This window comes from Ursus americanus, chromosome 3 (genome assembly GCF_024610735.1).
Source record: "Ursus americanus isolate L20-20 chromosome 3, mUrsAme1.1.p, whole genome shotgun sequence".
Taxonomy (NCBI): domain Eukaryota; kingdom Metazoa; phylum Chordata; class Mammalia; order Carnivora; family Ursidae; genus Ursus; species Ursus americanus.
The window spans coordinates 49,820,877-49,836,139 of record NC_142129.1 but is presented as its reverse complement, the minus strand read 5'-3'; the positions used below and the strand labels follow the sequence as shown (position 1 = coordinate 49,836,139).

At 39.8% G+C, this 15,263-nt stretch overlaps 1 long non-coding RNA gene across 4 annotated transcripts in view; it reads left to right on the top strand.

The window, feature by feature from the left end:
* Positions 1-15,263, top strand: part of LOC123789166 (uncharacterized) — a 248,153-nt gene that overhangs the window by 224,576 nt on the left and 8,314 nt on the right. For 3 of the 4 annotated variants that reach the window (XR_015723932.1, XR_006778698.2, XR_006778697.2), the window contains one exon: positions 5,487-5,635. This is a non-coding gene — a long non-coding RNA (uncharacterized LOC123789166). The remainder of the gene's footprint in view (positions 1-5,486; positions 5,636-15,263) is intronic. The other variant, XR_015723933.1, reaches the window with a different exon arrangement.

Below are 15,263 nucleotides of genomic sequence, written 5' to 3'. Positions count from 1 at the left end.
TAGACGGATAGATAGAGATAATCTTCTAGGAAAATTGGCAAGTATATATGATATGATGTTTTATCACATCATATACCATGATGGCAGTAGGAAATTTGGAGAACTTTTCTTGTACATTAGAAATCAAAGAGCATGACACAAAAATAGACACAGAGATCAATAGAACAGAACAGAAAACCCAGAAATGAACACACAGCTATATGGCCAATTAATTTTTAGCAAAGCAGGAAAGGATATCCAATAGAAAAGGCAGTCTCTTCAACAAATGGTGTTGAAAAAACTGGACAGCTCATGCACAGGAATGAAACTGCACCACTTTTTTACACCATACAGAAAAATAAATTCAAAATGTATTAAAGACCTAAATATGAGACAGAAACCATTAGACTCCTAGAGGAAAACATAGGCAGTAACTTCTTTGACATCAGCTCTAGCAACTTCTTACTAGATAGTCTCCTGAGGCAGGGGAAACAAAGGCAAAAATAAACTATTAGGACTTCATCAAAATAAAAAGCTTCTGCACAGCAAAGGAAACAATCAACAAAACTAAAAGGCAACCTATGGAATAGAAGATATTTGCAAATGGCATATCCAATAAAGGGTTAGTATCCAAAATATATAAAGAACTTACCAAACTCAACACCCACCCCAAATAATCTAATTAAAAAATGGGCAGAACACATTAACAGACATTTCTCCAAAGAGGACATACAAATGGCCAAACAGACACATGAAAAGATGCTCAAAATCAGTCATCATCAGGGAATGCAAATCAAAACTACAATGAGATATCACCTCACACCTGTCAGAATGGCTAAAATCAACAACATAAGAAACAACAGGTGTTGGCGAGGATGTGGAGAAAGGGGAATCCTCTTGCACTGTTGGTGGAAATGCAAACTGGTGCAGCCACTTTGGAAAACAGTATGGAGGTTCCTCAAAAGGCTAAAAATAGAACTACCCTATGACCCAGCAATGGCACTACTAGGTATTTACCCAAAGAATATAAAAATACTAATTCAAAGGCATACAGGCACCCCACTGTTTATGGCAGTGTTATCAACAACAGCCACATTGTGGGAAGAGCCCAAATGTCCACTGACTGTTGAATGGATAAAGAAGATGTGGTATATACAGACAATGGAATATTACTCAACCATAAAAAGGAATGAAATTTGCCATTTGCAATGATGTGAATGGAGCTAAAGAGTGTAATGCTAAGTGAAATAAGTCCGAGAAAGACAAATAGCATATGATTTCACTCATGTGTGGAATTTAAGAAACAAAACAAACAATCCTAGGGGGAAAGAGAGAGGCAAACCAAGAAACAGACTCTTAACTATAGAGAACAAACTGATGGTTACTGGAGGGGCAGGTGGGTGGGGGGATAGGTGAAATAGGTGATGGGGATTAAGGAGGGCACTTGTTGTGATGAACACCAAGTACTGTATGGAAGTGTTGAATCACTAAATTGTACACCTGAAACTCATATTACACTGTTAACTAATTGGAATTTAAATAAAAATTTTTTGAAAAATGAAATCACAGTGCACTACTTAGATAACAGTGTACCTGCTTTCCTCAAAAGATATTCTGAATAGGAAAATAGTTGGGGCCAATTAGGCACCACAGATATTTAAATGCTAAAATGAGCAATAAGAAAGGAGATTATACACAGGCAGACACATGCATGTATACGTATACATAAATATATACATGTATACATATGTATATTACCCAAATTATAGAAGTATCATTCATTATTCATGATGATAATATTTATGACTGTCCACTGTATGTTAGGTACTGTTCTCCACCCTGGGGTTTTATCAGTAAACAAAACAGAGAGGTTACATTCTAGTGGGAGTATACTGTTATATTAGATTTTACTGACCATAGCACCTAGCACCCAGGATATGCTCACCTCTTCTGACTATAATGCAGGACATTATCTGTATCAGTCAGTGTTTGGTGAGAGGAGAACAGTTCCTTGAGTATCATGGAAGAAGGGACTTCTTCTAGAATTGACCTCCCACAGTTATGAAGAGCTGGGAAATGAAGAGCTGGTGGTGTAGTTGGGGTCACTCACCAGTCAGGCTGAGAAACTCAGACTCCAGGCTAAGAAGGGGAGCCGAGGGGACGGGGCCAGGAAGCCATGGCCTTCGTGCAGCGGTTGCCTCTGCAGGTTTCGGTCGGCCTCTGGTGGTGGGCCTGGGGCAGCTGCTGGTCAGCAGTTGGGAAGAGGAGCTGGGCATGGACCAGCTGGAACTGGCTGTGCACCTGTGTGGCTGCCCGTCACTGATCTGTGACGACCAGTCGAGAGTACTGGCCACTCCATCACTTCTGCCCTTCAACGTCACGCAGCTTCACCAGGGTGACACAGCACAGGACACCACACCTGCCATCAAGGCAGCACTGTGTTGTGCCAACAGATTCTAGGGTGGTCCTCATGATTCCTGCCTCTGAGTGTCCACACTTTTGCAGAACGCCCTCCACCTGGTGCAGGTGGGACCTGTGACTTGCTTCTATTCAATAGAATACGGTAAAGGTGATGAATATCACTCCCGTGAGTATGTTGTATGTTACATAAGGCTCAGTCTTCAGCCGACGGGCGCTAGAGAGACTCGCCAGCTGGCCCTGAAGAAGCAAACAACCATGTTGTGAGCTGCCCATAGAAAGCGTGCCTTGGAAGGAGCAGCACAGCATGAAAGAAAAACCAACCACAGGCCTCACCAGTACTCACTTCCAGCTGCTGGTTGCACCTTTTCTTGTTTCACCTTCGTACAAGACTTCTCAGTCCCGATGCTATGGACCCTGCAGGCTGGAGAACATTGTGTGCGGGGAGCTGTTCTGTGTGTTGTAGAAGGTTTAGCAGTGTCTCTGGCCTCTACAGACTAAACACTATTATTATTCACCACCCTCCCCCAGGTACAGAAACCAAAAATATTTCCAAACATTGCCAAATGTACCCTGAGGAGTAAAATTGCTCTGCTTGACAACTACTCTTCTAGTGTAAGAGCGATTGTAGCACTGAGTTCTGTGTGGCCAAAGGGAAATGTTTAAAAAGAGAAAGATAAGCCTTGGGCACAGTTAATTTGCACACTAGAAAAATCTATTTTCTAAGCCCACACCCCCAAAAGTCAAAGCTGGCGTTTGGAGTCCTAGGTTCAATGGCTTTTTCATCTTGCTTGCCAGCTAATGATGGAAAAAGTGCTCACGTGAACACATCACAGGTACAAGTTCTTTGGAAAACAAGACCATATTTCCAAGAATGTGTGTAGAAGCGTTTGGCTTAACCATTAAATAGCATGGTGTAGATGTAAATCCTGTTCAAACAGCTCCTATTCTGCTGGAGAATCTGTGAAAAGACAGACCTTGAGAAATGCTTTCTAAGTGACTAAATATACGGTGGATCTCTCTGAAATATTTGCTTGAGGTCCCAGAATCTGTTCTCATCCTTTTGGCAGAAGCTGCCATGTTGTGTAAAGTATTGCAGTCCAAGTGATATTATAGGATATTAATGCTAATTTGAAATCCTGTAAGTGGCACCAATTAAGCACAGAATTATTTTGAAACAGATATCCTAGATACAGTGCTACTAGGATAACAAGTCCTCTGGTAGCAGAGCTTTTGTAAAAAAAGAAAATGGACCAAAATATGAATGAATGAGTGAATGAATTAATTCTTGCAAGCTGTCTTTATTGAAAAACAACCACACATCAGGCACTGCTGTCGTTTCTAGAGACATAATAGGTAAGGGGAGAGATTTAATGACTGTCGTGACAGAAATGATAAGGCTCCTTGTTTAATGGAAGAGACAGAAGAAGAGTTGCATAAACAGGTGTGGTGTGATAACAATGTCATGTGCAGGGCACTGTGGGAGCAGAGAGAGAAGGCACCTAACTCCGCACAGAGATCGGTGAAGCTTCCCATCAGAAGCGAAGGATTGGTTTGCAGCTGCCAAATGAAAAAGCTAGAAAAGTGTGCCTCAAGCAGAAAGAACAATAGGAGTGAACTTGCGAACTGTGATCCAGGGAGGACAGAAGGAGAGAACAGGTGAACACGTGGTAGGAAATGAAGCTGGATGGGGAGGCGGGGCCAGGTGACAATCAACCTTTTAGGACCTGCCAAGAAATCTTAACTATGTCCTGAAGGTGGTCGAAACCGCTTGGATTTCAGGCAGGGCTGTGACATGGTGGGAATCCGCATTCCCGGAAGGGCTGGCTTCTGCTCTTCTAGTCCCTGGAGCATGGCCTACACTTGGGCAAATCCCGAGTTAGGAGGACCAGTGTGCAGTGAGGGCACAAGCAATATTAAAGATACTCGTGAAAGCTTGTGTCGAGACGGCAGGGAGGGAGAAGAGAGGACAACAGAGGATTTGGGTAAGTTCTCACCTCCTGGTGTTGGGTCTGTAAAGGCTCTCAGGGCCTGCCTCTCAGAAAGGGAGGAAAAGCAGAAAGAAGAGGCCTGCTTGGATTTTGCAGGAGGCAATGCACATCTAGAACACCTTCCTAAATGTCCCAAATAATTACTATTACTATCACAATCATATGATTTGGAGTATAAGTTTACTGGTCCCATAAGGAAAGATGTCGTTTGGAACACACATTCATTACAAAGGAATTCTCATGCTTTACAGATCTGCCTGTGATCATCCAATCTTGCCTTTAGTGTCTCTGAGGAAGATCATCCGAGTAGATGTGCGTGTAAACCACACTTCATTTTTCTCTCCTAAGTCTACTTCGGAGACATCACTCAGTACAGCAAACAATAAGTAATCTATTTTATACATTTGTGCCAAATAAAAACTGAGAGATTCAATTATATTTCAAGTGGCAGAGGAATAACCCATAAAAACGGAAAGTAGCAAGATGTTCAAACTAGGTACATAAACGCAGCTTTTCAGGAATATATTTATTGTGGATGTCAGGGTGCTCTTATGCTATAATAAAAATGTTGTTTAGCTATGTCATGCTACTGGCTTGGCACTGGTTTGTAATTTAAAGCAAAGACTTATGCCTCACCCATTTCAGGCCCAACAAATGGGCTAATTTTAAGATGATGGGAAGCAGAGATAGAATGTGATAGCTTCACTCATATAAACATAGCCAGGACAGACTCAAGAATTTAGAGTTGACTTGCCCAGAAACCTCTAGAACTGTACTTATTAACACCTAAATAATTTAAAATGGAATGAACTGTAGATCAGGTCTGAGCCAGCAGAATTTTTCCAATTGTTTCTATTTTCGAGTTATCTAGGCTGATCTAAAGTTTAAATACATTTCCAAGCTTAATTAAATGAAACACTTAAATTATACAAGCATTTAATACTTAATTGGAAATTGAAAAACAGATACCATGAAATCCCTAGGTAAAAAGAAAAATGAAGCAACATCTGCTAGTCCCATTTCTCTATCACTTGGGGATGAATGTGTTTATAAAGACCCATATTTTAAAATAACCAAACGCCTCTGAAATGATTTTAGTCTTTTGCACAGTATTGCTGATCAGTGGGAAGGCCTGGAGACCCTCGCAGAGCTGTTGCCAAAGAATGTTTGACGGGGACATCAGGATGGGCAGCACCAACCACAAGTGTTCTGAGGATCACTTCTTGGAACTTGGAAATTCTAGAAAGGTAGGAGAGAACCTAATTCCTGATCACAGCTGCGCCAGGATCCAAAGAGTGCTTACTATTTTGGTATGCATTTTGTAGTGATCCATTTATGCAAGCTTTCTCCCTGACATTTAGTAGTGCTATTTTATAGTAATGAAAAAGGAAAGTGATTTTTAATAAGTAATGGAAAAATTATAGCACAGTGCCTTACATACACTCAACACATGTTGCTGAATGAATTAATAAGTGAGATCACCCTTCCCCCCAACACAGAGCATAAGAAACAGAATTCAGAAACGGTCAGAAACCTTAAAGATCATCCACCTTGGCATCTCGTGGCATCACGCACGCCCAGTTTTAAAGATGAATAAACTGAGGCCAAGGACTTTAAATAATTTGCCCAAGGTCATGAAGTTAATTTAGTAGTGATAACTGGAGCTACAGCACGAATAGAGGACGTTATTCATTAATTTGCTCACTCATGAGAGTCTGCTAACTTATTTATCTTTGTGTACCGCTGGGGCCTCGCTTTTGCCTGCACATTATAGGTACTGTAATTATGGGCACATTATAAACACCTGTAAAATTCATTATTTTATTTATCCACTCATTCATTCAGATCATCTGTTCCAGACATCAGGTGTATCATCATTTAGATCATTTTCTCCTTAAAATAAAGTGTATTAGAATCAAATACATATGTTCATTTCTTGAGTAAACATTAATATTCCTATGTCAGATCAGAGCATCAGCCTGTCTAGTCCTACACGCTACCTTCAGCAGGATTCTCTAGCTGGGGTTCTTGTGGGAAAGTGGAAGCTCCCCGTCCCAAAACTTACTTAGCCCACTATGCAAGGCTGCGCGTGACTGTGGGTTCTCAACTGACTGACTAGCCCGGGCTGTCGGTTAATCCTCTGTTTCATGCGATCTGACTACCCTTGTCATGGCGCTTTAACATAACCAAAGACGTTCCGTGGTAACTGCAATAGAATTCAGCTCATTCGAAATTGTCATAACATTAACTCCAGAAACAACTCACTAAATTTCATGGGGAGCGTAAAATAGCGTGTTTTTGTTCAATGCGCTCTTTGACATCATTTTTTTTCTTTTTTCACCTTACCCTTTTAATTTGTTAAGTGTTCAACCCTGTCCAGTTTCCATCATTCAAAGATCAGATTAGCCTAATTTATAACACTTTATCATCATACATATCCTTGCTTAATGCAACAAAGTTTTTATTTCAAACATTCTTAACACTCATCATGTGGTTATAGCATTTCATACTGGTGCCCTTTGAGATTATTCCAAGCAATGAGGTATATATAGATACTTCTTTGCCCTGAATCACATGCTTTATACAGATTAACTTGCTATATCAAATATAACTTAAAACATTCTAAAAAAGAATTCTAAATGATTCAAGATGACATCAATCACTATATTTTATTTCCTATTAACCAGTGGTTCTCAAATGTAAGCATGCATGAGAATCACCTGGTGGGTTTAGGGGCGTCTGGGTGGCTCAGTTAGTTAAGCTCCTGACTCTTGATTTTGGCTCAAGTCATGATCTCAGGGTCACAGGATTGAGCCCTGCATCAGGCTCTGTGTTCAGCGTGGAGTCTGCTTCAGATTCTCTCTCTCCCTCTCTCCCTCCCCTCCACTCTCTCTCTCTCTCTCTCTCTCAAATAAATAAACAAATCTTAAAAAAAAAAAATCACCCGGAGGGTTTTTTAAAACACATCTTGCCAGGTGGAAGCAACCCCAGTATCCGTGAACGGATGAATGGATAAACAAAATGGGGCACATACATACAGACTGAATACATATTATTCAGTCTCAAAAAGGAAGGAAACTCTGACATATATTATAACATGGGTGAACCTTGAGGGCATCATGCTAAGCCAGTCACAAAAAGACAAATACTGTAAGATTCCACTAATATGAGGGGCATGGAACAGTCAAATTCACAGAGACAGGAAGTAGAATGGTGGCCGCCAGGGCTGAGGAGAGATAAAATGGGGAGTTGTTGTTTAATGGGTTTAGAGTTTCACTTTTACAAAATGAAAAGAGCTCTGGAGATGGATGGCAGTCATGGCTACACAACAATGTGAGTGTATTTAACACTCTTGAACTGTACACTTAAAAATGGTTAAGATGGCAAATTTAATGTTATGTGTGTTTTCCTTAAACACACACACACACACACACACACACACACACACACAATGCCCAGATTGTCAGACTTTACACCAAATTACTGCTGTAGGAGGTCGAGGTGGAGTCTGAGAATTTACATGGCTAATATGTTCTTAGATGGTTCTAATGGTGGTTCTACATCCTGAGAACCATGGTGATGAACAAAGTCAGTGACAGCTCTGGGATCTCTATATAAAAGGAGTTTATGGGTAACAGTCTGGTTGGAAGGAGAAGGGGGTTGCCTTTCCAGCTGCAAGCACACTGTCTCTAGAGTGCATGTTTATTTGCAGAAGCTGTAATAGGGGAGCTGAAGAAATGATGGCCAGCTGCCCACACCCCAGAGCCACCCCTTGGTGACAAGCTATACCTAGCTAATTGCTCAGGTCAGCTCAAAAATCCTAAGTATAAAGGGGAAAACTTAAGAACCCGACATTTTTACACTTAACAGATACATTCTCCTTTTATAATTTTTTAATTGGAAAAAGAACAAGTAGACATTTTTTGAAAGAGCACAGAAAAATATGAAACGTTAATCAAGTGAAGAGCCATATACTGAATACCTGCTATAAAGAGAACAGATATTTATTGTTTTGCGCAAATTCAGCGTGAAGCAATGTGATAACCCCTCTCAAATTAAAATTCCCAATACTCCCCGGGGTGTGGTAGAACAGCAGTCTCACCAGCTGCGGTTGAGAACGTAGACGACTACAAACACTCCGTAAAGATTTGACCACGTACGTCAAATAGCCACAACCTTTCACTCAGTGATCCCACTTACAGAGATATATTCTAAAGAAATAACAGTGTCAAACATAAGAATATTTATCACAATATAATATACACCAGCAAGACCTGGAAACAACCTAAATGTGAAGGTGGAAACTGATTACAGTGCATCCAGACAACAGAATTTGCAGCTGCAGATGATGCCTGTTCTTTGGGGGCTGCTCCACCGCCTTTCCGTGGGGCACTTCAGCTTCCTTTATTTTGTTTGGCTCGGACGGTACTGTCAATCAAGAGACACCCCCCCACCCTCATGCACACCCACTTCAACTTAGGAGAACTGTTCAGGGGTTCACGACTCATTCAGGGCCAGAGTGCTTTTGGAGGGTTAGAGGCACAGATATGAGGGCTTGACAAGAGAAGTCCACTTGCCTTGTGAGACTGCAAGCTGTCAGAGCAATGAGAAAGAAGCCCTAAGCCTACCAATAAAGAAGTCAACACTGAGGAAGGAAGAGGTGAGAGATAGAGAGAGAGAGGAGCATCCTTATCACCTTGTGTGAATCCCTGGATCCCACTGTACCTGAAAGCAGCAGGACTGCCTTTGGATTTCCCAGTCACATGAATCAATAAATGCTTCGCTTTTTTTCCGTTAAACTCACGACTAAAATATTCTTGATTTATGTGCTATTGTTAAAACCATATTTTATATGAATATATAAAAATGCATATTACATTGACTCAATTTAAAGATATACATATTTGAGGAATATTGAAATACTTATGAGGTTATAGCATTATAGATCAAAAATTTTACTTTCAAAGATTCTTCACTTTAAAAAAATTTGTTAGTGTCTTATATCCTGCCTACTGAATATTTTAAGAGAGGAATTCTATTGCATAAAATATAGGTACATGTTTCACAGATCGCTTGTGGGAATATAAAATGGCATAATCCTGATGGAGAGAAATGTGTCGATATCTAACAAAATTACATATGCAGTTAACTTTTGAACAACCACATCAACTCTAAGACTCTATCCCAAGGTACAGTAGCAAAAATGTAGAGAAATATGCACAAAACTATTAATTGCAGCATATTTATAAGAAATGTTTAGAAATGACCTGTCCATCAATAAGGGACTGATTGAATAAACTAAGGTGCATCCACACAATTGAATACAATGCAGATGTGAAAAGAAATATGGAAGATCTTGTTATACTATACTACACAGAGATCCCCAGGATATATAATTTAAGTGAAAAATGTGATGTGCAAAACAGAAAACAGTATATATAGTGTTACCCTCTGTGTGATAAAGTGGTATATGTATATATATTTTTTCCTTTTTTTGCAAAAATAAATAATGGAAGAATAAGCCAGAACTAGTACGAATGATCAGTCATTTGTACCATAAAAGCACAATAAAAGCACAGTGAGACCCTTACCAGAAGGGATAATATTACTAAGACAGAAATTATCAAGTGTTGGCAAAGAGGAGGAACAAATGGAACTTTTATACATCGTTGGAAGAAGCGTAAATTGGAACATCCACTTATAGAAACTCTTTGGCAACATCTCCTAAAGCCTGAACACACACACATACCATATGACCCAGCAATTCTCCTCCTGGGAATATACCCACCAGAAATACATATGTACGTTGAAAGACACATACAAGAATGTTCTAAGAAGGACTATTGGTTAAAGCCCCAAACTAGAAACCCTTATCTCCATCGACAGCAGAATGGATGAATTACGGTATGCTGCGTATGCGATCCAGGAGAATACATTAACGGCCATGAAAGAGTGAGCGCTCCTATTTTACACAGCAACGCGGATGCGTCTCATAAATACACTGTTGAATGAGAGAAGCACAACACAAAAGAAGCCATACTGTATTGTTCCACTTCTAGATAGTCCTACATCTGGCAAAGTTAATCTACAGTGTCTGAAGTTAGGAGAGCACTCTTCTGGGAAGAAGAGTGGCATCGGAGTCAGAAGAGCAAAAGACAATTTCTGGGATGCTAGAAGCTTTCTACTTCTGCATCTGGGTGGTGGGTATGCGGGTATGTTCAGCTTACAAGAATTCATGAAGCAGCATGCACTGTCTGAAGGGAGGGGGAGAACAGGTGGAGAAGGCAGGATGCAAAGTAAGACTTTTCTGGATCTACCTCGTTACACAGTTTTGGCTTTGGAATCACGTACGTGTTTTATATACTCAAAAAATAAATTCAATAAAAAGAAGAGAATGTATAGATGCATGCATTAAATGGAGGTAATTAAAATTATGTTTTGCCAGGTGTTAAATTCCAATGAATGAATATATAGATACGTATTTTTTTTTCTTCTTCTTCTTCTAAGGGTACTCTGCAGCAGGCTGTTCTTTCAGGATTTAACATAAGTCTGAAAGTGGACAAAGCCAAGTCCTCTGAAATGCTAGAATGATAATTCTAGGTTGGTCTAACAGCTTGAAAAAGATCATGAATACTAAAAACTCAAAAGCTCAAGCCGTAGGGAAACAAAGAAGGAAGACAGAAAGATGAACAGCTGGAAAAGCACTCGCTATTATCCAAAACAAACAGATGTACTACAGTTAGGCACGTACTAACCTAATGGCCTTTGGAATAAATGCCCACACAGAGCCCCACTCGCTTGGCCTTGGGCTAAGTCCGTTTTTCAGAATGTTTAATACTGACAACAGCAGAACTGTGCAAAATGTGAGTGAAAAAGATGGTCAGGTGATTCATGAATGTTTTTTATCATGAACTTTAGCTGCTGCTTCTAACTACTTCATGCCAAAGATTTTCCCAAATGGCCCCAATGGAAAATGCCCCCTAATGGGGGATGGAAGATAATGGTAAGAAGCCTAGAATTCTCATCTTGGGGAGAGGCAAGACATGTAATTATACAAGTATACGCAATGAGCAATTTGGATTAATCTGTAGAGCAGTCTGACCCCCCCCACTCCCAATGGGTATTTCACCATAAATGGGATCAGGAGTTGGAACACCCCTCTAGTTAGAGGGTTCCAATTCAGCTCTGCACCTTACTAATTTTGTAACCTTGGCTATGTTCCTTAATCTCCTTGGACCTCAACCTTCCTCATTTGTAAAATGGTAAGAAACCCTATTAAGTTGTTCTAAGTTTAGATCAGATAAGGCACATGAAGTTTTTAGCACAGAGTGTAGAAGACACACTCACATTGCCATGCCACCTCACTGTATCTTCTCTTCGTGCATGACTAACTAAAAAATAAGTAAGACAGGGAGTCTTAACTTACTTAACACTTACTCACCACCTACTATTTGTTAGATGCTTCAGCAAGCATTTAAATAGTAGAAGATTTGATTTATTTTATCTCATCTTCACAACACTCTTATGAGGTTACAAATGAGAAAATACTATTCAATCTCACAAAGCCAGTAAGTGGCAGAAGGAAGATTTGAGCCCACAGTCCTCTGACTCCAGAAATTATTTTTTCTGTGTCTACAAGGAGGCAATCATCAGGATGAAAAAAGAACATCAGGAAGAAAGTGTGTGACTGCCAGGAAAGCCGTCATCAGTCATTCATAAAGCAGCACCCCCCCACACACAGTAAGAACTAAGCGAAGGGCTTACTCCTGCTTAGAATGGACAGAGACGGTTCTCTTTGGGAGATGGAGGCGGGCTGGAACTGATACAGCGTGGGCGATCGGACTTGGTGGCCTCGAGAACAGTGCCTGTCACAATAAAGGAGTAAAGGAGGACATTTAACACAGAGAAAAGCGTCCTCAGTCACTACAAGTCCTCTGGGTGAAGCTGAGGTCAGCACTTAAGGGGTCAAGGCAAACAGGAGGCCTTGGGCCAAAGGACATATATTCTAAACCAAAGCCAGGGATCATAGAATAAAATATTAAAATTGTCCCGAAAAATCTAGGAAAGACTAACCGTTCCCATAGACGTAAGCAAAAGGCTGGCCAGGGCTCGTAGGTGGAAGAAAATATGCATGAGGCACGGACCACTGCAGTTCAGAATGGGCAAGAGAATAAACAGGGAGGGAAGGAAATACGGGCGAAGCAGGGAGACACAGTTACATCTGTGAATCCCAAGACAGTGACTGTTTGCCTACGTTTCCGGTTTTAGGTACTTAAGCTAAGAGTAGGTATTTTTTGGATCACATTATAAAATGTATTATTTGCTGTAAGCCCTGAAATCTTCTGTTTTCGGGAATGTGGGACCTACTTGAAAATTATACTGTTGTCAATTGTAGTTAGGGAAATAAGCTGCAGTTGCTGATTAGGAAAGACTTGCGGTCCAGATATGCCTCAAGGGGTGGCCACACCTTCATAAAATCACCGTGTTTCGTGGGTAAAGAAATTTGTGCTGCACATGAAAAGATGGCCAGTATCTTAGGACTGACTCACTTATGAATTTCGAAAGAGATATATGGCTGCATGAAGCTATTCTGATCATTCCCTCCCTGTGGGAAAAATCTGCCCGGGTAGTTGCAGGAGAATGTGGCTTGGCTCACACTGAATCAGAGAAACAGTAATTAGTTTGATAATGTAAGTGGTAGTGACATCTGGGTGTGAAAACTCTCTCTGGTAATAATAATTAATACCAGCCAGCATTTATTGGGAGCTTATTGCATGTCAGGCATTGTCCTCAACACTTTATATCTCATTTAATCCTCACCCTGTGAGATTTTTCACTGCCGAGAGGAGCTATACCTGCCAAGCAAATGGCATATTGATGTCAATTAGTCAACCTACGGCTCTTGTAAACACACTACAACAAATTTTCTCTCTGACTCCACCGTACCAGACTCTGCTAATCCCGCTTGCTAATGCTGTGTTCCCACCCTTGCCTGAACAATGCTCCTGAGGTTAGCAAGGAGCACCAGTGGGCACGTAAACTACAGAATAGCATGGAAAATTTTCCAAAGAATCAATCTCACTCGATGATAAACAATTCCAAATATTTTTATGTGAAATATACTGGATATATTATTGAAAAACAATGAAAATTTTGCATTAATTGTAAAGGACAAACCTCTGAGAAATTTCATAAAAATCTTGAAATTTTTCTCTTAGGGTACTTGGTGGAAAGTTTTAAAATCATAGTCCAAGGGCAACACAGAACAGTTTAGTAGAACTGCTTCCTGACTCATAATCACACTTTTGTCAACCTTCTTCTGACACTGCCTGGTTCAACTTGAGTGAAATAGGTGTTTTAAATTTCATGAGGGATGCCTGGGTGGCTCAGTCAGTTGAGTGTCTGCTTTCAGCTCTGGTCGTGATCCCAGAATCCCAGGATGGAACCCCACATAGGGCTCTCTGCTCAGTGGGGAGCCTGCTTCTCCATCTCCTTTCGCCTGCTCCTTCTCTCTCTCTTTCAAATAAATAAATAAAATATTTGATAAATAAATAAATAAATAAATAAATAAAATAAATAAATAAATAAAGTTCATGAGCCCCATTAGCTCTTAGGTTCCACCTATAGATAGTGAATTTTATCCATCAACATTTTTTTCAAAATTAGAGTATATTCTTTCTCTGACCCAGCAAGGAATACTAGATTTATTGTGGAAAGCTTTGAAAATCTTGAGAAACATAAAGAAAAAAAATTAAGTGCCTTAAGCTCATCAATAGGAAATAAGACTGTCAACATTCTGACAGTCAAATATCATTAAGCGTCTGCTATGTGCCCAGTAAGTACTCTAAGCTTTGGGGCTACGCTGTGTTTTAGACAGTCGAAATCCCTGCCTTCAAACACATCCTATTTCTTCATTCTTATAGATGTTCAAGGTAAAGAGAGATATACAAATACACATGCATATTTTTATGAGACTTAGATACTACTACACATATTCTTTTATAAGTTGACTTTGTATTTAACAATATGTTATAAACATGAGTTTATTTTATTACCCACTCATCCACACCATAGTTGTTAAAAGCTGCAGGGTAATTTTAGAGACATGCTCTATATTATCTCATAAACCAACATTTTATTGTCGGAATTTGGGTTTTCAGTTTTTGTTCTTATAAACACACTAAGACTAACGTTTTTATAGATACATTTTTGTGTGTGTATATGGTTGTTTGCTTTGGATGAATTCTTTTCAGATCAACGTGATCCTCTTTATGGGTCAAAGATCATGCATATTTTCAAGACTTTTGATGCATCACCAAATTGTTCCCCAGAAAGATTTATACCAGCTTCTATTTCTAAAAGCAGCTTATGATAATGTCTCTTTTCCCATATCCTCAACAACATTAGGTATTTATTATTAAAATTTTAAACCAATTTGTAGGTGAAAATTGGTTTCTTGTTTTAATTTGCTTTTCTGATTTCTCTTGAGGTTAAGCATTCATTGGTCTCTGTAGTTCATCTTTGGTGAATTGCCTTTTCATGGCTATGGCCCTCTTTCTGTTAGGGTGGTTCTCTTTTTCTCTCTTATTTAAGGGCTCTTTTTCTTTTAAATAAAATATATGATGACTTGCTGTCTGCCACATATGATACAGCTAATTTTCACAGTTTATAATTTGCATCTTAATTTATTTACTGAGTTTGACTTTGAGAAGTTTTTAAATTTTATGTGGTCATATTTATTGATAATTTTGTTTTGTAACTTCTCTTCTGGTTTGTAGCTTAGAAAGGCCTCTCTCAGGGGCACCTGGGTGGCTCAGTCGGTTAAGCAACTGCCTTCAGCTCAGGTCATGATCCCAGGGTCCTGGAACCAAGCCC